Source organism: Panthera leo, chromosome B1 (genome assembly GCF_018350215.1).
Source record: "Panthera leo isolate Ple1 chromosome B1, P.leo_Ple1_pat1.1, whole genome shotgun sequence".
Taxonomy (NCBI): domain Eukaryota; kingdom Metazoa; phylum Chordata; class Mammalia; order Carnivora; family Felidae; genus Panthera; species Panthera leo.
Window position 1 is genome coordinate 129,470,784 of NC_056682.1, and position 22,836 is coordinate 129,493,619.

A 22,836-nucleotide genomic window follows, 5' to 3' on the forward strand; every position below is an offset into this window, starting at 1 on the left:
AGATCGCTCCTCTGCCTGATTCTTTACTAAACATAAGAGGACTTTGAAAAAAGGATATGGATGGTCAAAAAGATGTTTGACTGCTTATTATGCTACCTGTAAAGAAGAATATGCATATGCCAGAGAGACAGGGTTCTCAGATTGGGTGCCATATTTAGGCCATCAGGTTTGACATTTCATTTGCAATAAAAGTTACAAATGCTAGAAAGACAAGACCCCTCCAAGTGGGAGTAGGTTCTCAAAGTGCTGTCCCTGACATTACCATATAGATGGAGATATAAATATAAATGAAGCACGCCATTACCTGTTGTATCAAATTGTATTTGATGTTCAGACAGTTTAAGACTTCTGCATATTGAATGTCAAAAACAACAAAAAAAGAAAGTATTTGCTATCATTATAGATCAAGTAACACTTTTAAATCCGAACAGAAAATCAAAGAAAATCACTATTGTAAAGATGATAACCCTAATAAATACAACACACTAATATATAATTAGACAAAAATAAATGCCTTATGATATAAAGTTCTGTGAAAAGAGGGAAATCAAAAGCATTTTATTGCTTGTTGACTTCAACCTATAGCATTAAGCATTTTCTTTCTCAATATTTTCTTAAAATGACTATTAGTACTGAAGTTCTGCAAAATAAGCCTGGTTCTGAACAATAACAATACAATTTTGACTGCTCAAGGATATTAACAAGGAAAAATATAAGACTACTCTGTCTAAAGTGGTTTATTTATCCATAAAGCAAAGATACACAAGAATTAGAGGGAGTTTGAATATAAGCAAGGTCTGAGCTGTTTGGTAGATTAATTGGGGAACACCCCACAGCAGAGATTGAACTCTTCATGTGAAAGGAAAGAGTGAACACAATTAGAAGAAAAAAGATGCTAGACTGGAGGCTGACAGACTTTATCTGTAAAGAATCAGAGAGTAAATATTTTAGCCTTTGTGAACCATAGTGCTTGCCACAACTACTCTGTCATTGGAGTAGGAAAGTAGTGACAGGCAATTTGTAAATGTCTGTATTGGGCAGGTCTATGTTTTAATACATTTTATTTAAGAATGCTAACATTTGAATTTTATATAATTTTATGTGTTTTAAAATATTTTTCTTTATTTTTTTAGCCATCTAAAAATAGAAAAAAATATTCTTATCTTGCAGACCATACAGAAACAGAAAATAAACAGCAAGCTACATTTTGCTGGTTACAGTTTGCTGACCTCTGTTTTAGATCTATGATGATTCCTGATTTCCTAAATAAAGTGCCTACTACTGCCATCCTCTATAGAGACACTATGATAACCAGCAGTATCTCAACCCAGGGATAATAAAGGAATGTATTGGGAAATTTTCTAGTAAATAAAATCACAGGAGGTAGAAGGAAACGACATGGGAATGAGAAAGCTAAGTATTAAACAAAATTAATCAAGAGGTAAAGACTGCTGAGTGAGAATAGATAGTAGTTAATACATTGGATTAAAAATAGGGAATAAAATACCAGAAACCTCAACAAGGTAAAAGGAAATATGAAAAAGTGTTAAATGAATTAAATACCAAGAGTATATGAAATAATAAAGATGACAAAAATAATAGCAAACACCATCATCATCATCCTACTACAAGAGGCAGTTTATATAGCAGGTAAGAGATTTTAGATTTAACTATATCACTTCAACTTTGCCATACCACTTACTTTAGGCAGGTTACATAAACGATGTGTCCCAGTTTCCTGATCTATAAATAGGGATTACACCTACCTCAAAGGGTTGTATGAGGATTAAATAAATTAATATATGTAACACATTTGGAACAGTATTTAGCGTAGCAAGCCCTGTATTGGTGTTTGCTAGTATTCATATAATTTTTTATCCGTGTAATTTTTATCTATGTATGGAGATATTTTACTTAGATAATGTTTTTAAGATTAGGGAATTAGATATATGGTGTATTTTTTACCCTTATATACAACTATTAATCCAGTAAAAGTAATTTTTAAAAACTAAATTGAAATTTGTAAAGTTAACCTAACAATTTAGTGGCAAAAATTATACTCGGATATTATTCTTACATGTAAAGCTCTATAGGGGAGCATTATCTTAACAATAAGGATGTCAAAAGTGGTTTGCATTTCTTCTTGAAGATTCAATACTCCCTAGGTGCTGAAACAGACACAGTTTTTAAAACAAAAATTATTTTAAAGTTTAGTGTAATTTCATTTTCTTATAAGGGTAACTTTACACAATGGAAATACTGAATAAATGCAAAAGAAAGGAAACTTTTGATAATTATAACTTATTTGGTTGTTATAAACAGTGAGTGGCAATTACAAGCTCCCTGGAAAGGAAATCAAAGGAAAAATAAACACTAATGTGGCAAATTATTTTTTTTTTGTTAATTTGGATTTTATGCTAAGTAAAAAGGGAAGTTAGTGAAGGGTTTTCAGCAGGTGAGTGAAACATTTAATTTGTATTTTAAAAGATCTCTGCCTGTTCTTCCAAGGATGGTAGTCAATAAAAGGCTGTCACAATAGGCAAAGTAAAAGATGATGGCAGTTCAAATTAAGGGGCAGTGAAAATGACAAGTAGTTGGATATTAGATACATTTAAGATACACATTTTTATATGTGACCGGAACGTGGTGACTGATTGGATATGAAGATGACAATGTAATCTACTGATTTGGGAGACACTCTAATAAAAGGACCAGGCTTGAGGGCAAAGGCCAAGATTTCAGAGACAAGTTAATTCTGAGATAAACAAGAGCTACCAAATGGGTGTTCCAAAAGATGGATTTAGCCTATAGATAAACACTTGCAAGTGGGTGGCCTACAAATGTAGGGCTGCCTAGAGGAGAAAGGAGAGATGGCCGGACAAGTAATATTAGGCCCTAACACTCTTCCTTGAAAGAGTCCACTATAATCAAAGATTGACACTGAAGACAGAGCAAAGTGATTAAAGAGTAAATTGAAGATCGATATGGAAGAAAATACAGAGGAGAGGAGAGAATTTTTTTTTAATATTAGAGATACATACCCTGATGAGAAGTCAATGGAAGAAATAAGATGCAGAAAGACGGAGGAGTAAATCAAAAGGTGGCCCAGACAAGGTGTCAGCAAATGAAAGTTAGGGCATAAGTGAAGAAACTGTCTTGACAAGAGGAGAAACAGGCTTTGCATTTCACAGAAGGGAAGACAGAAAATGTGTGCAAATGCAGGTAGGTTTACAGATTTGACTTTGGAAAGATGAAGAAGCTCCTGTTTTATAGCTTTTATTTATCATTAGTCTCCTCAGTTGGACCCTTACCATTGTTCAATATTTCAGAAGATTGTAAAACTTTTCTTAAATTAAAATGTATTCTTTTGATGTCTCTAAAAATGCCTGGAAAAATTGAAATAAATATGTGAAATTATAGGGAGATCAAAGTATAATACAGAAAAAAATTACAAAAATCCAACAAGTAAGTAATTTTTCATTATTAGAGAAAGTGAAGCATAGAAAAACGGTGTAACAGCTATTTTGAGGAACATAAATAAGCATCTAATGGGTGATCAGACTGGATAACATCTAAGGATAGCATTTATTCACTTTTAAGTGTCGGCATTTGTATTATAATCTGTTTTTAATTCTTACAATGGAAAACTCCAAATATATGCTATCATAGAATAGTACAATGAACTCATATTTGGCTATTGCCCAGTTTCAACAATTAACAATCCATGAGCATTACTTACCTATATCTCCAACTACCTACTCTTTATATTATTTTGAAGTTATCCCAAATATTATTTCTAAAAGATAAGGATGTTAAAAAGAAGTAGTTTTATTTGCATAAGTTAAAATACTTATAATTTAATAATATTAAAATATTTTTTTAATTTATATTATTCTTGATATTATTATTATATATTAAACTTTCCAATTTTTTAAAGCAATGTCTGCTTCTTTTTAAAAATATTTATTTATTTTTGAGAGAGAGAGAGAGAGAGAGAGAGAGAGAGAAAGTGAGAGCGCACACACGCAAGAGCAGGGTTGGGGCAGGGAGAGAGAGAGACACAAAATCTGAAGCAGGCTCCAGGCTCTGACCTGTCAGCACAGAGACCAACATGGGGTTTGAACCCACAAAGTTGAGATCATGACCTGAGCTGAAGTCAGACACTCAACTGACTGAGCCACGTAGGCGCCCTTAAAATTTTCAATTTTTAAGGATGTTTTCAATCACAAGTTTCTATGTTTCTAACCAAATATGGTCGTGTTTACAAATTTCCTTTATTGGAAGTTGTCACTCATTCCAAACTCTATATATTGGTGCTTCTTTAATTTTGATAGGTTCTCTTTCCCCTTCAATGTTCTGTTTCACTTTGTATCTTAGTTTTTTTATAGTTTCAGCAAGAGACTAATGAAATAGAGGGAGATATAACTGATTATGTTCAAATATATGAAGACTTAGCAAGGAGAAGAAAAAGGTAGTTTGTTCGATATCAATCTGTAAGGCAAAACCAGGACCACTGGATGCAAGTCACAGGACAGCTGACCTTCTCTACGTGTGCATGACTCTCAAAGTTTATATTCATCTGTGCTATCTCAACAGAACTGCAGGCTCATATTTTCAACATTCTTTGCATCTCCAAAGGAATACCTGATAGGTATCTCAAATTTACCATGAACGACCCTTAGAATTATGGCATATTATTATAAGTCTCTAGATTTTAGGATTTCTCTCTCTTTTTTTAAATGCTACAAAGACTAATGGAAGCATATATTTCTTGAATAATAAACATGAGTTCTGGAACAAAACTGCTTGAAGTTAAATCCCAGCTTTTCTGCTTAACAGCTATGTGATATTAAGCAAGTTATATACCTGTTTTTGTCTCTATTTCCTCATCTTTAAATTGGGAATTATGATAACTTAGTCCCTAGCACAGTTGAAAAGATTAAATCTAGTTAAAATTGTACCTGACATAGAGCAATACTAAAGAAAAATTAGGCATCTATATGCTTACATCACCCAATTTCAATTGTCTATAAAGCCCTTGTCATTATTTGGTAATTGTCTTATATGTGTATGTGTTTACTTACTTATCTTTTTAAACTGACATTTAAAAGACTTTACAGAAAATATGGATTAAAAGAAAACAATTAAAAAAAAAAAACAAAACATGCTTCCACCAAAGTCAAGCTCCTGAAGTGAAGAAGTCCAGTCTGTGGGATTCATTGATAAGATTTTAGCCTCCAGAAAAGTATCTAGAATCTCTCAAAAGATTGATAAGCCTTTGCTGAATGAATAAATAAGTTTCAAATGAAGAGAGAACACAAAAAACACAAAAGAACATAAAACAAAACAAAACAAAACAAAACAAAGCAAAAACAACAGGTCCAAAATGGAGTCACTGTACTAAGCCCACAAACCAAGACAATACCTAAGCTAATTGCAGTTTCAACCTCTCCCAGGAATGTGACCTTTAATCAGTCAACCTGGAATTCACTGGTCAGCTCTAGTAAAATAATCCCCAATAAGATTCTTTCCATCCTCCTTAGGTAGTTTACTTAAACTTGAAACAATGAATTCTTTGCTAATAAACTTCCTTTTCACCTCCTCTCAGCGTTTACAAACTTTTTTTTATGTAGCTCTTTGGAGTGCCTTTCTATTTGCTACATGGGATGATGCCCAATTCATGGATCATTGAATAAAACCAATTTGATATTTAAATTGATTCAGTTGAATTTTTGTTATTTAACAGACTTGGTGGCAGTGATGGCATCCGAAGCAAACTTCTAATGGAATTTGGAACAACATGAAAAACAGGCATGGTACACCACAAATCCTTTGAGCTTACTCTCTTTCTTACCATTGCCAAGGGCACTCGATAAATTCCTCTTTGTTTTGAGCTCTGCTTTCTTTGTGTTGAGCTCCCATTCTAATTCCAGGTCCAGTCAGGGTTTAGCAGGTCAGCTTGAGGCAACAGATAGTTTCATCTGGAACCTGAGTGCCTAGCCTGGGTTCGGTCCACAATTCCCATTTTGATTGGAAATCCCAACCCTTGATTCTGTCCCAGGATCCACATGGGAACTATTTGCAGTGACGGTTTGTAGTTCTCTATTTATGTGGAGCCTCCAGTCCACAGTCTCCATTTGTTGAGGTCTGGTTCAATCCTATCCTTAGTCCCAGATTCTATAGGAATTGTTAGTAGTGTATTCAGGACCTTCTCTTGACCAGTCCACTGTAGTTGGCTACTGCTGGCGTGTCAAGGTGCACATGTTTACACGTCTTGTTTTGTGTAGATTAAAGCTATTAGCTAATAAAAATCGCAGAAGTCAAAAAGCCACAAAAATTAGTGGGCATGGGTTGAGCATGTAATCACTGCTAGACACTCAACACCTAGCCCAAAGACTCCCTTAGTAGGATAAGTTAGTCATGGACCAGGTTAGATTGGCACTGGGTCACCTACCAACCTCAAAAAAATGTCCGCGCAATGATATATACTGTTAAAAAAAAAAAAAAAAAAAATTCACATAATTGCCAACCCAGAAGCACATCCTTTTTAGGTATTAGTTTGGCTCTGAGAGATGAAAAGAAAAGAAAATGGGAAACAAAATTAATAAAATAATAAAGTAAAATAAAGCAAGGGAATAATAAAAATGGGACCCTTAAAAAATCTGAAGAGTTAAGAGTGCTACCTTTTGGCATTTCTGCTTATTTTATGTCTAAGAACTATGGTTTCAGTAACTGTAAATAGTTTTTAAAAGGGAGGGTGGGCAAGATCTCACTAAGCTTATTTTGTGTCCTGAGAACTTGGCTAGGTAACCATCAGGCTGAGGACACCAAAATATGTCCAGCCAGAGATGGGGGTTATACCTCATTTGTGGCTAAACATGGCTGAACACAAAACGTGGGTTAAATTCCATTTGTGGCTAGGGTCCTACCAAACTGTTTCCAGCCCTCAGGAGAATTACAACCTAGAATTACATGGTTATTATAAGGAACTTTTCAATTATGTAAGATCACTTAGGAAGAGCATTTAAAGCAAGGCTTCTAAACAAACAGGACAGAAATCTATTTTAATAGGCATGCAGAAGCCTCCAAAAGACTTCAAAATTCTAAAATAATTTCATTGAAAGATTTAATAATGAAAAATTAAAGACTTTAGGTGTACCCAAAACAAAAGACTATTAAGACAGGCACAATTCCTACCACTCCCCTTTACTCTCCTTTATTTGAGTACTCGTTCTAGTAATCCTCTGTCTTAATTGCCTTTACACTGTAAACCAGTCTGCCAGGTTAGTGGCTTTATACTCCACCTTCCCTCAAAGGGGCCAATGGGCCCCTCCCATAACTGATAGGACTCTGAGTTGTTGTCTGGTAAACTGCTACATTGTTCCCTTAAACAGTAAGAAGGAAACTAAAATTTAAAATAATGAAAAATGTTGCCAAATTCTGGTAAATACCGCAGCCACGGATGGGATCCTAGAAAAACTGGCAGAAATTAGCTAAGGGTGATAATTCTTCCCAGAGTCAGTTCTCCTGGATCTACCTATAGTACCCAGTAGAAAAGGGAAAATAAAATATCTTTTGCACCCTCTTTAAGATATCTCATAAGTCCAAGGGGTTGTCTAATACTACCAGAGATAGTACTGTCTGTCCTGGCTAAAAATTACAAAATAGCTCTGTGGTCAGAAATTGGTCAAATTGTAGAGCCTCATAGATAATTGTTTAAGGCCTTCTTCCCTAAGGTAACATAAAACTACATACCCAGAAGGAAAGAAAAAACTTCTGGAGGTCTTACAAAAGAATTTATGGGTAGATTAACCTACGATGTCACTTAAATTGCAATTCTATTCTTTGAGGAATTAGGAGTGACTGTCTTCTTCTTTTCAACAGATCTTTGCAAAACTAGAAATGCAGCTGTATAGGCAATTCAAAGTTCACCTATTCCTTTTTACCAATCCCCAAACCTCCCCTATTTATCTTAAAAGGCTTTAGTTTGTATTCCTCCTATGCCTTTGAGATATAAAATTTAAAGCACAAACTTCAGGAGGTAATTCTTATCAAAAGAAAAACACGTTGGGGGGGATGCCACTTGGACTTTGGGCTAATAGGACATTGTAAGTGTAAGAAACTATAAGGTTACTGTTTATATCCATCTGTATGTTTATATATGTCTATATATGTATGTGTTGTAGATAATTGGTATTTTCTACCACCTGATGGTATTGCCAAAATTATTTTTTAAATTAATTCAATTAGCGTAAAACAAATCAAGTGCTTATATGAATAAGTATTTATAAAAATTCTCAAAATATAATAGAAACTAATCCAACTACTTTTTGGGTCCACTTGATTTGGGATAATCCTTGGCAAATAAAACTAGTTTAAGTTTGGTTTAATTAAAATAGGTAGGTCTTAAGAGTTATGAGAATCAAATGTAATGAAGACCTATACTTCTATTCTACCTGGATTCACTGGTCAAATAAGTTCATGTTATCTCTCACAAAATTGGTCAGCAAGAAAAATAGCCTGGAATGATGGCTCACTTTATCTAATGTCTCATAATTTTTTGTAGGTGGTTGAAACATAATTTTTAACAAGTAAGGTAAATAGATATAAATAGAATAAGAAGTTTGTAGGTGAACTTTTTAAATAGTTTTCCCAAATAGTTTTCGGTAACCTGAAATCTGAAAGTTTTGCTAAGTTGAAAGATAAGTTAATGACTTATATGACTTAATGACCTGAATATCCAGGTCATTTCCAAATACGATAAAATACTGAATATTAATTATTTAACATGGGCTTAGCCACTTTTGGCCTCCTTTTACAGAGGAACTAAAGATATTTGGGTGATTAGTAAATGTGTTTTGTGCCATACTGACACATTTACTATGAGAAAGCATATATTTCTAAAACTATTTTTACATTTTTCAAGCTAAAGAATGCTAATATAAAGACAGTTCGTAATATTTTGCTTCTTTGTGGTCAACAAAAATTAAAGTTTTTAGCTTTAAAAATTCTAATATATAATTAAAAATACTAGAAATAATAAGAGAAACATCTCTGTATTCAAGGGGAATAAGATGTGTGCTTTCAGTGAAAGAAGGCATGAGGAATGGAGATGCATTTTTGTGGAAGAAAAATAAAGTTGTAGAAGATTTGTGGAAAAGGGATCATTGAAAAAGGATTTTATGCATGGTCAGTGCTGCCTAAGATTAGAATGAATTTAATTAAGTAAATGAATTTTAATATCAAAAGTAAGCTGGCACAAAATTAAAGTCTGATTTTGTCTCTGTTTAAAGAAAAAAAAAAGATTTCTCAAACTATTGATCTGCTCTTGATAAAAAATTGTAAAAGATTTTTCCTTACCTTTTTAAGTAATCTACCTAGAAAGCAAAGATTTTGTGTTTTATCAAAATGATTTTTTGTGCTTTATTTTATCTTTATCAGGTCTTTGATTACTTAAGAAAGTTGAGTTTTCTCTATTAAAAGAGGTTAAGGCCTTTTGACACTGATTTAACTTTCTGTATTTGCCTGCAATGTCTTTAATTATCACTATGGTTAAATGGATAACTAAGCACTGTTTCTCTGTGAACTATGACCCTTTTTAAGCAAGTATTTTAAAACTTTTTTGATATTTTTGACAAACTTTTCAAAATCAAATTCTAAATGAAGTATTTCTGACCTCAGACTAACTTTGGAATATTCAAGAGGGTCTCTGGAACATCTTAAAAGATCTGTTCTCTCTCCTTACAAAAAGAGAGATGTTACATTAATTAGACCTATTTCACATGTTAAATTACAGGGTTAACATTGTCAAACAAGTATAAAACTGATTATCTCTTGGCATTTTATCTTAAAATGTTGTTTGTCAGAGAAAGAACCAAATTTCTTTGTCAGCTGTATTGTAATAAACTCTTATCAGAATTTTTTAACCATGGCCATTTTTACGTCTTTATTATTCACAAAAAGTCACTGTTTTACTCTGATGCATTTGCAAAAATGTTTCTGCAAAGTGATTCATATTCAAGGAAACTCATGGAAAGGAGTTTCTAGACAGGTACCCTAGAGTACATGTCTTTTATCACAAAACTGAAGTGGGTAAGAATTTCCAGACCTAACGGAAAAACTGAATTCGAGCAGATCAATTATTAATTACACAGAACTACATGAACTGAAGAGACTGATTATAATTTGTTAAGACTTCTTATTTGAAACATTGCTTTTTCCTTAATGTTTTGTTTTTCCGTATTTAAGTAAACTTTTTCTCTTAAGCTATGTACAACATACAATAATTGGGTAAAAGCTTACCTTTATAAATAAAGATGAAAGATTTACTTTTCCTTCTTCCCTGATCCCCCTAGAATTCAGAAACTCTTGAATATTCTTTTCATGGCAAAAGAGTTATTTACATAAGTTCAATAAGAATCTTTCTCCCTATAATAGGACACAATCAGAAACATTGGTTATATTACCAAGGTTTGGGCTGGAATGTCATATTTGAGAGAGATGTGCACAGACTCAGATATGACCAGATAAGCTTCAGAAAATAAGGTTGACTTTCCAGAGCTAATAAAGCCCCTTGGAAGAATTAACCTGGTATCTTGCTTAGAAGGTTCCAGCAAAGCAGTCTTTAAAAGAGCCTATATGGTCAATCACTGGTCTTGTGCACTTATATAAATAATCATACCAAGTTTAACTTTTTTAATGTTTGTTTTATTTATTTTGAGAGAGAGACAGAGCACAGACAGGGCAGGGGGCAGATAGAAGGAGAGAGAGAATCTCAAGCAGACACTGCCCAAAATTGCAAACTGTGAGATCATGACCTGAACAGAAATCAAGAGTCAGACACTTAACTGAATGAGCCACTCAGGCACCCCAATAATTAGGCCAAGTTTAATGCAAACAAATTTGCTCTACTCTGGTGGTAACTGTAGAGAGAAACAATTAGTTTGTGCATTTGTAGATACTAGATTCTAGTCCTATTAATTGTCTTTGAGATTTTCTTGTATACCTGTAAATTGAAGTGGATCCTTAATTCAAGTCTCTGTCACCCTTCCAATCTGGAATAACTAAGAATAAGGACTGCCCTTGAATCTCCTTGAAAGGGACTATACCAGCTTTTCCACACTGCCCAGATGACTGCCAGACATTGGGGGCTTGAACTGTGAGTACAGTAGCTGAAGAAGGCTCCACCTGACATCTGGTCCTGTACAAACACTAGAGACCCTGAATCAAATTGATTAGGAAGAGAAGTAGACTGCTTCCTGCCAAGATGCCAGATGAAGACTTCTTCCTTTAACTGAACTTGAAACCCTTCTTCCCTTAACTCTGGCACTGGCCTGGAAAGATAACACCATCATTTGTACCTCCCAGGCCATTGGTAAGCGGGGTAATATCTGATATTTAGAACAATTTTTATGTCAGGCTGGAAAAAATCTGACTGACCCCTGTTTTTTTGTTTTTTTTTTTTTTTAATATGAAATTTATTGTCGAATTGGTTTCCATACAACACCCAGTGCTCATCCCAACAGGTGCCCTCCTTAATACCCACCACCCACCCTCCCCTCCCTCCCACCCCCCATCAACCCTCAGATTGTTCTCAGTTTTTAAGAGCCTTTTATGGTTTGGCTCCCTCCCTCTCTAACTTTTTTTTTTTTTTTTCCTTCCCCTCCCCATGGGTTTCTGTTAAGTTTCTCAGGATCTACATAAGAGTGAAAACATATGGTATCTGTCTTTCTCTGTATGACTTATTTCACTTAGCATCACACTCTCCAGTTCTGACCCCTGTTTTGAATGCACAAATGCAAGCATCCCTGCACATGATTCCATTAACAGTGCCTTCTCAGTGGAACTCGCGTGTGCCCAACAGGGCTTATCTTTGTGGTGGTTATTGTTCTCCTTGGGCCAATGAATGCTTAGATGGCTGGTGTGTAGCCAGGCAATGACTCTTAAGTTATCTAGTTGTTTCCCTGTTATACCTCATTGGTCAACTCCCCTGAATTTGTTGCTGAGTTAGAAAGGATCTACAAGGAGGCAGTGTTTCAAAATTAGCTTCTTTTGGTAGATCACTGCTCCTATGTCTAGGAGTAAGTGTCAATGAGGCTATAATCAGGAATCTCTCCTTGACTCGTGAAAGTATTGTAGAATCTACTGCTAAGACAATAGCTGCCCAACAAAAGTCCTTAGACTCTCTGGCCAAAGTTTTCCTTGTTAATAGGAGAGACTTTATTTTTTTTAGCAGAACAAGAAATTGCCTGTGCGGTATCCAATACCACCTGCTACATCTTGACTAACATTTCTGTGAAAGTCAAAACTCAGTTACATAAGACCACCTAGAAAGCCACTTGAATTAAAAAGGTGGCTCCTTCAATGGGGTCTTTGATTGATTTGATTTTGTTTGGTTTGGGTCTTGAGAACAATGACTCCAAAGTGCACTCCAAATATTGGAAATTATACTGCTTCTAATAATCAAGAGTAATCTCCCTGGTGTGTTGTAATCTCTCAAGGGCTTTAAATTCATGTTCACAGCTTCTAACCACCAAGCAAATGATCTCCCTAAAACTGGACAGTTAGAAAAGGAACAAAGAGAATGACTGGCTTAAAAACTGTGAACCTAAAGCCATGGCCTGTTAATATCACAAAGATTAAGCAAAAATGTCCCGACCTGTGAATACTACACAAAAAGTTTTGAAAAGCTTCAAGAACAAGAATTACAGAATGGTAGCTGAGAATGATTAATACCTTAAAATACATTTCTCACTTAACTTGAAAGTCTGATCAAAAGGGAGGAATTATTAAAAAGAAACAACTGGAACAAAAATCGAGTCACTTGTGCTAAGCCCCACATCAGCAAACCAAAACTTAATACCTAACCAGGAATGTATTAATACCAGGAATGTATTCTTTAACCAGTCGACCTGGAATTACCTGCTCATCCCTAGTGAGGTATTCCCCAAAAATAAAACATTTTCTATCCCCTATAGGTAAGTTACCTAAACCTGAAAGAATCAACTGTTTGCTAAAAAAACTTCCTTTTTCTGCCTCATTTCTGCCTTTAAAGACCTTCCCTTTTCTGCAGCTGTTGAGAGCTCCTTTCTATTTGCTAGATAGAATGCTGCCCAGTTCATGAACTGATGAATAAAGCCAACTTGATCTTTAAATTTACTCAGTTGAATTGTTGTGCTTAAAAAGAGCACTTAAAGGTATATAAAAATGGATTAGACTGCCTGAAAAGATGTAGATTGCTCCATCGTTGATGTAAGAATTGTCTCTAAGGGTTACTATGGTAAAGACTTTTGTACTATATATATGGTACTATCATAAATTTACTTAAATTATGAAAATCATTATTATAGCCTTTTCAATTCTGCATTCTGCAATAATACTAGTGTTACCCTAAGAGTAAAGCATGCAATTAAAACAACCCTGAATTCTAGGTAGATATACTTTTGCTTGCATCCCCAAATAAACTCTATCTCTACTAAAGAAAATATATGACACATATTAGAAAATTTTACGTTTTAAGGAGTGAAATAGTTGTTTGTGAAAGTATCCTGCTTAGGAATTTACTGTAGCTGTTAAACCTTAAAATATCCCCTCAATTAACATCTTTAGTATTTTATGTGTAGCATTTTGTCTTGCCTAGCAGATGTCACACTTTGCCATGAATATATTTAACTATTTTATGATACATTTTCTAATTTTCATTTGTATCTTTTGTGATGGATTAAAATAGGACTTAATTAGATAGCTTCCTCAATAACAAGCTACATTAGAACATCATGTAGAAATGGAGTGTAGTCATCAAAGGCAATTAATGTAAAAATGTGGTCTGCAGGCCCTAACTTTTATTGCCATAAATGTTGTCACTCCAAATGAATAATTTTCACTTCAAGGAAGGTGAGGATTGTATGGAATGTTCAAAATTCTCTCCTTAATCAACATGTAGATTAATACTTATTTTAATTTCAAAAGGTAAATATTTTATTTTTTAGATTGACTCAAAGGTAATGTAAATTAAATATATACTGATACCAAAAATACAGTGTAATTCACAAGGCATAGCTTTTAAAACTTGTCGTCCTAAACCTGAAAAATTAAATAAAGGCTTAGAAAATAATTTTATTATTGGAGTTCTAAAAGAGCATTATTAGGGGCAATTGGGTGGCTCAGTCAGTTAAGCATCTGATTCTTGATCTTGGCTCAGGTCATGATCTCAAAGTTTGTGAGATCGAGCCCTGCATCGGGCTTTCTGCTGATAGTATGGAACCTGCTTGGAATTCTCGCTCTCCTTCTCTCCCTCTGCCCCTTCCCTGCTCTCTCTCTCTCTCTGTCTCCTTCTCTCAAAATAAATAAACATTAAAAATATAATAATAAAAAATAAAAGAACATTTAAGTAATACCACTAAGTTAATAGTTTAAATCAAATATATTTGATATTTTGGATATTGTTTATACAGCTCTAACACTCTAAAATAAACTATTATTTATTTCCCTGCTTCTCTATTATCTTTTCTCCATTACTATACTATATTTTCAAATGTCAAATGATGTGGTATAAGGAGTGTGATATTGTGATTTATAAGAAATACATATACTTAGTCATTCAGATAACAAAAATAGATTTCTCATATACTTTTGGCCTTCATTAATAGTTCCTGGCTCACAGCTCTCAGAACCGTTGGAGCTTCCTGAGTGATAAGAGCTATGGGAGCATGTTTTGTTATAATATTTGGTCTCTTGCCCTAAGTTCCTGAAAAAATGCTTCAGAGTTATAGAGGTGAAATGGATATCTTATTATTCATAACAAGCCTTTTATACCCCAACTGGGTTTATGTTAATGAAGTGACTTGCAAAGCACCTAAGGATAGAGGGGCTGGTTGCCAAGGGAACCAAAATGAATAAAGGGTTGGAACTTTCAGTCCCATACCCTGATTTCTGGGGAAGAGAGAGGAGAGGGGAAGTTGAATCAATCACTAATGGCCAGCAAGTTAATCAGTTTTGCCTACATAATAAAGACTCCATAAAATCTCCAAAGAAGAGGGTTTGAGGAGCCTCCACATTGGGAACCAGAATGTTTCCATGTGTCACCATGCTGGGTCCCAAGCTCAATGAAGACAGAAACTCCTTTGTTTGGGACCCTCATCTTATATATCGCTTCATCTAGCTATTGACTCATATCCTTTCATACCCTTTGTAATAAATTGGTAATCTAGAGAGTAAACAGGTTTTCTGGACTTCTGTAAGCTGTTTTAGCAAATTAATCAAACCTGAAGAGGGAGTTATGGGAACCTCTGATTTATAGCCATTCAGCCAGATGTACAGGTAACAAGCTGAAATTCCAGTTGGCTTCTTGAGTTGGAAGGGGGTGTTAGAACCTCCAATTTGTAGCCAGTTGGCCAGAAGCACAGGTAACAACCTGAGCTTGTAACCATTGTCTAAAGTGGAGGGTGGTCTTGTGGGTCTGAGCCCTTTACCTGCAGGATCTGATTCTCTCTCCAGATAGATAATGTCAGAACTGAGTTGACTCTCATATACCCTGCTTATGTTTGAGGATTGCTTGGTATTGTGTGTGAAACTCCAACTCCCCTATACTGAAATTGGGTCTCAGAATATGAAAAGGAGCAGAAAAATAATTGGTCTAATATGAAAAAAGCTGAATGTCTACATTAAAAAATAATAATTCCATATACACACATACACTACCTAACCATTTATTTATTAGAAATAAAGCACACTTTTCACTATTTCTGTGTATCTATGGAGGGACTGCTTAATAAGAGTCATTTCATTTTACAAACTTTAATAAGACATATTTTACTTATTCCCAGGGCATATGTAATTTTCCCTCAGCTAACTTTTTTCATGAACAAGAACTTTCTCCTTTTTCAAAACAAGAAGCTATAAAGAAAACTAGTCTCAGTAGACCAGCTGAAAAAGAGTAGCTGGCAAATTTATACAAAAGAAGTTTCAGGGAATCAATTATGATACCCTTAGTTTTAATCACTGTTCTTCTTGCCTACCACAAATCTATATTAGACATTAGGTAAGTATCTAGTTTAACATCACTTCCTAAATTTAATTTTCTAGGTTGCACTTATCAACTCTGCTCTTAAACGTTACCTCAAATGTTTGTGATATTTTTGTGAATTTTGATGGATGTGTTGAAATATAGCTTTTATTAATCAGAAGACTTCAGGGCTCTAACTTTACACTTTTACTAAGATCCTCACTAAACATTATACATTTATACCATTCTCTGGATTTTGCTTCCTCTTGCCCTTTTTCTCTTTGTGTTCAATATATACCAAAAATTTTTAAAAAGGCAAATTGCAGACAGAACACTTAGAAACGACTAAACTCCCTTCTTCCACAAATTGAGAGAAATAAATCCTTCTCAAATGGTTGTTCTGAGGAAAGCATGTATCACAATGCATAGCACAAGTAGACTATAAATAGTGCTTGGATCATTTTCCCTCTGCGTTTGTATTTAATCCCAAAGTCTAGCAATTTTACTTGTACTTCTGGCCATTCCCCCCTAGGTATTCTCCACATAACAGGTAGATTTACATGAGGCTTACACAGACACATTTTTACCAGTATTTTTTTACCTATCATTACCTCACGCAATCACTTTCTTTTCCTAAACTATCGCTTCATAAAATATTACTTTATTTTTTTAATGTAAAGTAAGAAAGCAATATCACTTGGGATTTAACATACAAATTTGGCATCAATGAAATTTTATATTTGCACCGAAACAGGTACCTCAATCTTACAATTAATCAGAATAAGCTTACAGTAAAATATATTTGAATAGATTCACAATACAAGGTAGAAATACCTACCAGGGCACCATGACAATTCTTACTTGAATCTAACTCATTTAGTAAGATAGTGAAACATTTTTTCTTGAAGCAGATCCTTGCAAATTGGTTAAGAAAATGGAAGAGACACTTAATCAGATATCTGCTACTAAGTCTCAGACATGGTGAGCTTGCTTGTGGACCACTTCTGTGAATTTGCAATTTAACGTGGAAAAGCTTAATGAACACATAGGATCCAAATGAGCATGGTGCTGAAATTCTGGAGGCCTCTCTGAAATTTAGCCTGGTGACTACTATGGGGATTATCGAATATTTGGGATTTGTGATTCTCAATGTTATGCTTTCCTAATCTTATTCATTCATAACGAAGTAATGACTGCTGTACACAATCAAAACTGATTACATTCTACAATAAGTTTATAGCCATCAATGTAATGAGACAATTTTGTAAGAAAGATGAATCATATTTTATCAGTCATATACTGAAATCTCAGAAAATAAGATGTAAAGAATATAAATAACATGTAGGAAATGATTCAGAACTAAAACTCAATCTCAATTTCCTCGAATCTCAGGACAGTAATCATATTAGAACACACGCAAATACAAACACATGTACTCACACATGTTTAAGGAAGAAAGTAAGAATTAGCAGTGAAAAAAGTTCTGTATTTTATTTGATGTTTTTAAATGCATCTCAACTAGTTCTGTGCATGTGAAACAGAAGATAGAATGGCATGAAAGACCTAAAATAGTAACAGTAAAATTTTAGGAATCAAAAAGGAAGACCAGAGGAAACATTAAAGGGAGGTAAGATGGGAAGGTAAAGTTCCTCTCATCTTCCTTTATTCTTCCTAAAATTTTACTAATTTTACTAATTCAATATTTAGAACACAATAAACCTCCATGAAGATGCTAAGATATTTATATTTGGTTAGTAATGAGAGGGAATCAATATATTAAAAAGAGCTACGGGAGAAAATGTTATGTTTTAATGGACTTTAAACCAAAAATAGTGTGGATTGGAGAGTGTAAAAATAATCACCCATAATACAGACTAGGATAAAAACCAAAACAAAACAAAACAAAACAATTCAGCAGTTGAAAATGTTGAGTATGACTGTTACAAATCTCCAGCAGAACTAGAACGCTCAACAATGTTGCCTAGCAATGAAACACTCCTAATCCTCTAAGAACATGGGTATGAACTGAAAGTCTTTTTAAATCCATTACCATGAGAATTATAATGTCACATCAAATATCTAAAACGAAAGTTAATTATCACCTTTACAAGAGGGAAAATAATATGCATGATGAAGAATTTTTATCAGCATTTGCGTCATAACCATTTTAAATGAATTTTGGAATGTTCTGTTTAGTCTGAGTTTTTAGTTTTGGGTAAAACTACAAAATTCCCATTTTCTAGTTATAAAAAATCAAAGTATTTCAGTACAAATTTATGGATGATAGCCAGTAAAAATGGGAAAGGAAACCTCACTTTTTACCACATTGTATAATTTCACACAGACAGTGACAACAAATAAAAATCAAAATTCACACACAATTTTGTAAAAGCAAAACAATAGCAATTTTGTAAACAACACACAATTTTGTAAAAGCAAAACAATTTTGTAAAAGCAAAAAAATATTTAAAATATTAAAACGTGTAGTTTAGTCTCAATACATGCTCAATGAAGACATGGTTTTTAGATAAATAAAATCTTCATTTATTAATTATCTTTGGTATCTCATCTGGGAGCATGCTTGAATAGACACATACTTTTCATTTTTTTCTAGATGTAACCTTGTGTAATACTACCTCGTGGTTTAAATATAAAACCTTCGCTATGTTCAGAAAATACAGACAAAAGAAAATTCTTCCAATGGCAAAGAGATTACTGTTTACATATACATATAAATTAAATAATGTACCAAAAGAAACATATTTAGAGTGTCTATTCTAGGTTGCAAGGATAGCTAGGAGAGATGAAGTTTGAATATAGAAGCCGAGATAAAAAACTTTAGAGAAGCTCGGAGACTGCCAATAGCTCAGCCAAGTAAACTCATTTAAAACAGAGGACCATGAATGCTATCACAGAGGTAACCACAGGTTGGGCACATAGGGGAAAGAAACAACACAAGGGTGGAGAATAAAGAGATGCCTCCTGAAGGAAGTAGTGCTTGAACTAAGCCTTGAAAGTAGAGTAGGAATTCACAAGGTGAAGACAGGATGAGGATGTGTGGGGAGAGGATGAGGAAGTTGTACATAAAAGAAAAACTATTGACACGGTGTGAGGTGTGAGAGATGTCTTACTCAGTGGAATCCCAGATGTTCACAGCAGTTGCAGCAAGAAGTTTATGTGGGATTAAGGTGGATGACGGGGTGAAAAGTTCAAAAGCATCAGGTTTTGAGGAAATCATACATGATAAAATGTTTAAATATTATACTCAAGAAAATATGGACTGAGGAACTGAAAAAAATCACTATGATCAATATCATATCACATACTTTTGAACACGAATAGAGCAGATAGAGTGTCACATAAAGAGCAGATAGAGTTTCACATCACCTCTAAAAATTTTAGTGGAAATTTCCTACAAGGATACTCTCTACATAACCTAGTACAACCACCCAAACAGCAAATTAACATGGAAAACAATATCACCAACTAGATTACCATTTAATATATATATCTCACTCAAGTTTTGACAACTTTCCCAATAATTTCCTCCTTAGAATTTTTTTTTTCTTTCTGACCTACACTATACTCCAAGAATATATGTTTCACTTTTAAGGTCATATATCCTTTGTCTCCTTCAATCTGGAACTGTTCCTAAATCTTAGCTTTATGCTTTAAGAGTATGGCCAGTTAGTTTATTTGATATTTCTTTATGATCATTTTCAGATTCTGCACTTTGTTAGGTATATTACAAAAGTAATTTTGACTTGTCCCATTACTAATAATCATTTGGTGAAGATGATGCCTTCAGCCATCCCTGCAAAGTTACACTTTTCCCTTTGTAATTGATAAGTATTTGGGGGCCTACTTTAAGACTGAAAATATTCTATTCTCAACAAACTTTCTAGTTAGCATCTGTTGACAATATTAGTCTAAATCGATTACTCTTATAACTGTTGTCAAAGGGCGATTTTCTAATGCATCATTCTTTCTACATTTAATTGTCATTGTTCCATAAGGGAGAGTTTTCACTTCCTTCCACTTATTTAATATTTATTCATTTATATTGGTAGGGATCCAAGGGTTTCTATTTTATTTAATAGGTAATAATCCGCCATTATTACTATTTATTTTAGAGCTCAAAATTGTCCTAGATTTGCTCAGTGAAAACCCTTCAAGTTGGTTTCTACTTTTTTGTTTTGTTTTGTTTTGACAACAACCCAAATTTTTTACAAACTGCCTTGTAAATTAGGATAGTCCTGGTTCATCTTGGACTTTCACAGCCACATCCCCATAACCAGTCATTACTCTAAGAGCCCTGGTGCCTTTGAGTAGAAAATGGTATTTAAGATCTACATATTTGGTGAAATAATTTCTCCCGGGTGTCATTGCTTCTTAGCCCTTTCAAAAGACAAATCTAGGAAATAAATATGTATATAAGCACATAAACATATAGATATCTCTCTATATATTTCTTTCTATATGTTAAAAATCCAAAGTTCACACCAATGCCTCCAAGTTCAATCCAATACTACAGATATCAATTGGCCTCCACTATATAATGAGAAATTGATGCCCATTATCATTAATGCATTTACTTGTTTACTCATTTCTTGTGTAACCAGTTTCTGACTCCATTAGTTGCTTCTTTACCCCCAAAACTCTTCAGGCCCACTGATGATCATGGCATCTCTTAGCCCTAATACTCTTGGTTCCTGCTCATCAGACCTTACTTTAAAAGCAAGGGAAGGAAAGGGAAGGGAGGGGAAAGGAGGAGAGTGGGGGGTGGGAATGCAAGTGAAGGGAAGAGAAGGGAAAGGAAGGGAAAGGAAGGGAAGGGAAGGGAAGGGAAGAAAAGAATAGAAAAAGAAACCAATTAATATTTTTAAAAAAGAAAAGTAAGAAGAATAGAAGACAAGGACAAGGTAGAATAAAAACAAAAACTTTACCTTGGATAACAGCACCCAGGACTCTTCAGCTTTTGAATATTAAAATGTGTAGTTTAGTCTCAATACAGTAGTGAATTTTTTCCAAATACAAAGCCCCAGCCAAATCAGGCAGCAAGAATTCTGCCCCACAAAAATACAAATCTAAAGTTTATTAGGAAGAAAAAAATATTTCACTGTATATTTTCTTACTATTTATTGACCTAGAACTTATAAAAAAAACACAAAAACAAAAACAAAAAAAAAAAGTGAAGAAATCTCAAGTCTCTTACAAGTCATATATTTTCAGATCAGGAATAGTTTTATTTTTCCCCTTTCATATTTGAAATGATATAAACTAAAAGTTCTATCTCAACTTAAATATTATTACTTCCACAAAACTGTCCCAATACCCCAAGAAGTGATTAGATGCTTCTTCAAAATGAGCACCTAATCCAGTAGTTACTCCAAGGGAAGGCCTATTCTCATTACCTATCTATGTCTGCTCCACTTGACTGTAAGGTCTTTGAAGGCAAGAATGGTTATCTCATTTGTTTTTGTATTACAACACTAACAGAGGGCTTGGAAGGATTAAAAAAAAAAAAAAAAAAAAGTGCTGCATACATATCTCCCCAGAGAATGAATAAATCAATTCCTTAGATCTCATTCTAGTTTGAGGGCAACTGTGAAGTCAATCTAAAGTTAGAAGTTCTCTAGTGCTATAATATTAGCACTTACTCTCCTAACATTGGTTTCCTGATTTAAATTCAACACTGCATTATTCACGTGTTTACATTAATGCCCTCTATGACCTTTTGTGTACTATAAAAATCCTTATCCATCTTATATTTGTGTGGGTTTGTTTTTTATTGATTTCCTAAGTTAATTAACTCTGTGCTACTCACCCTTGAACTTCATTTTATTTACAGTCACCAAGGTCATTTGAACTATGCAAAAGTCATTTCTCTAATAGAACAACAAACAAATTTAAACTTCTGTCATTTTACAAAATGATGAATATACACCTTATCCATTTCCTAGCTCTTTCAGTAAGTTATTAGAGTCCATTGGACTCCAGTCCAAAACGAATCTGGGTTGTCTTGGTATTCAATATCTAGCTATCATGTGTGTGTGTATAAAGTTCTGGTATTGGTTATCTTTTTTAATCTTTAAAAAAACATATAAACTCAGTATTTTCATATCCATTTTAAAGTTGGGATTTATGAGCTGAGATACTTTCAATGATTTACCCAAAATCACACAAGTAGCTGAATGGCTATCTACTTTAGTATATAAACTCCAAATCACATCCCTTTCACTATCTCACCCCAATTGTTTCCCTAGCTTTTTATTTTGAAATGTTTCAAACTTACTGGAAAGTTGAAAGGCTAGTTCAGTCCTCATTGTTATACGCTTCACCAAGACTCTCCAATTATCCTGCTTGCTTTGCCTCTTGCTCTGTATCTAATTCTCTTTTTCTCACATTTTCTCTAGATATATAGAGATACAGATATATACATATATGCACATAGAATTTTTTTTCTTTGATGAACCATCTGAACATAGTTGCATATACCAGAATATTTCACACTTAAATAATTTAGCTTGTATCTCCTAAGCACAAGGAAATTATATTCTGATAGTATTCATAGTATTCTTGCCACAAATATTTAACCTGAATCAAACAAGGAAGAAACTATTAGACAAAGCCAGAGTAAGAAGTGTCCTAGAGAATAATAAAGTTGGAATCTTTAAAAATATTAACACACAAAAAAAGGATGGAAGGACTATTCTAGATGAAGGGAGAATAAAGTACCATGGAAACTAAACACAAAACAGGAGTTTTAATTGGATCCTTTACAAAAAAATGAAAATAAAAAAAAAAAACAGCTATGAATGACATTTTGAGGA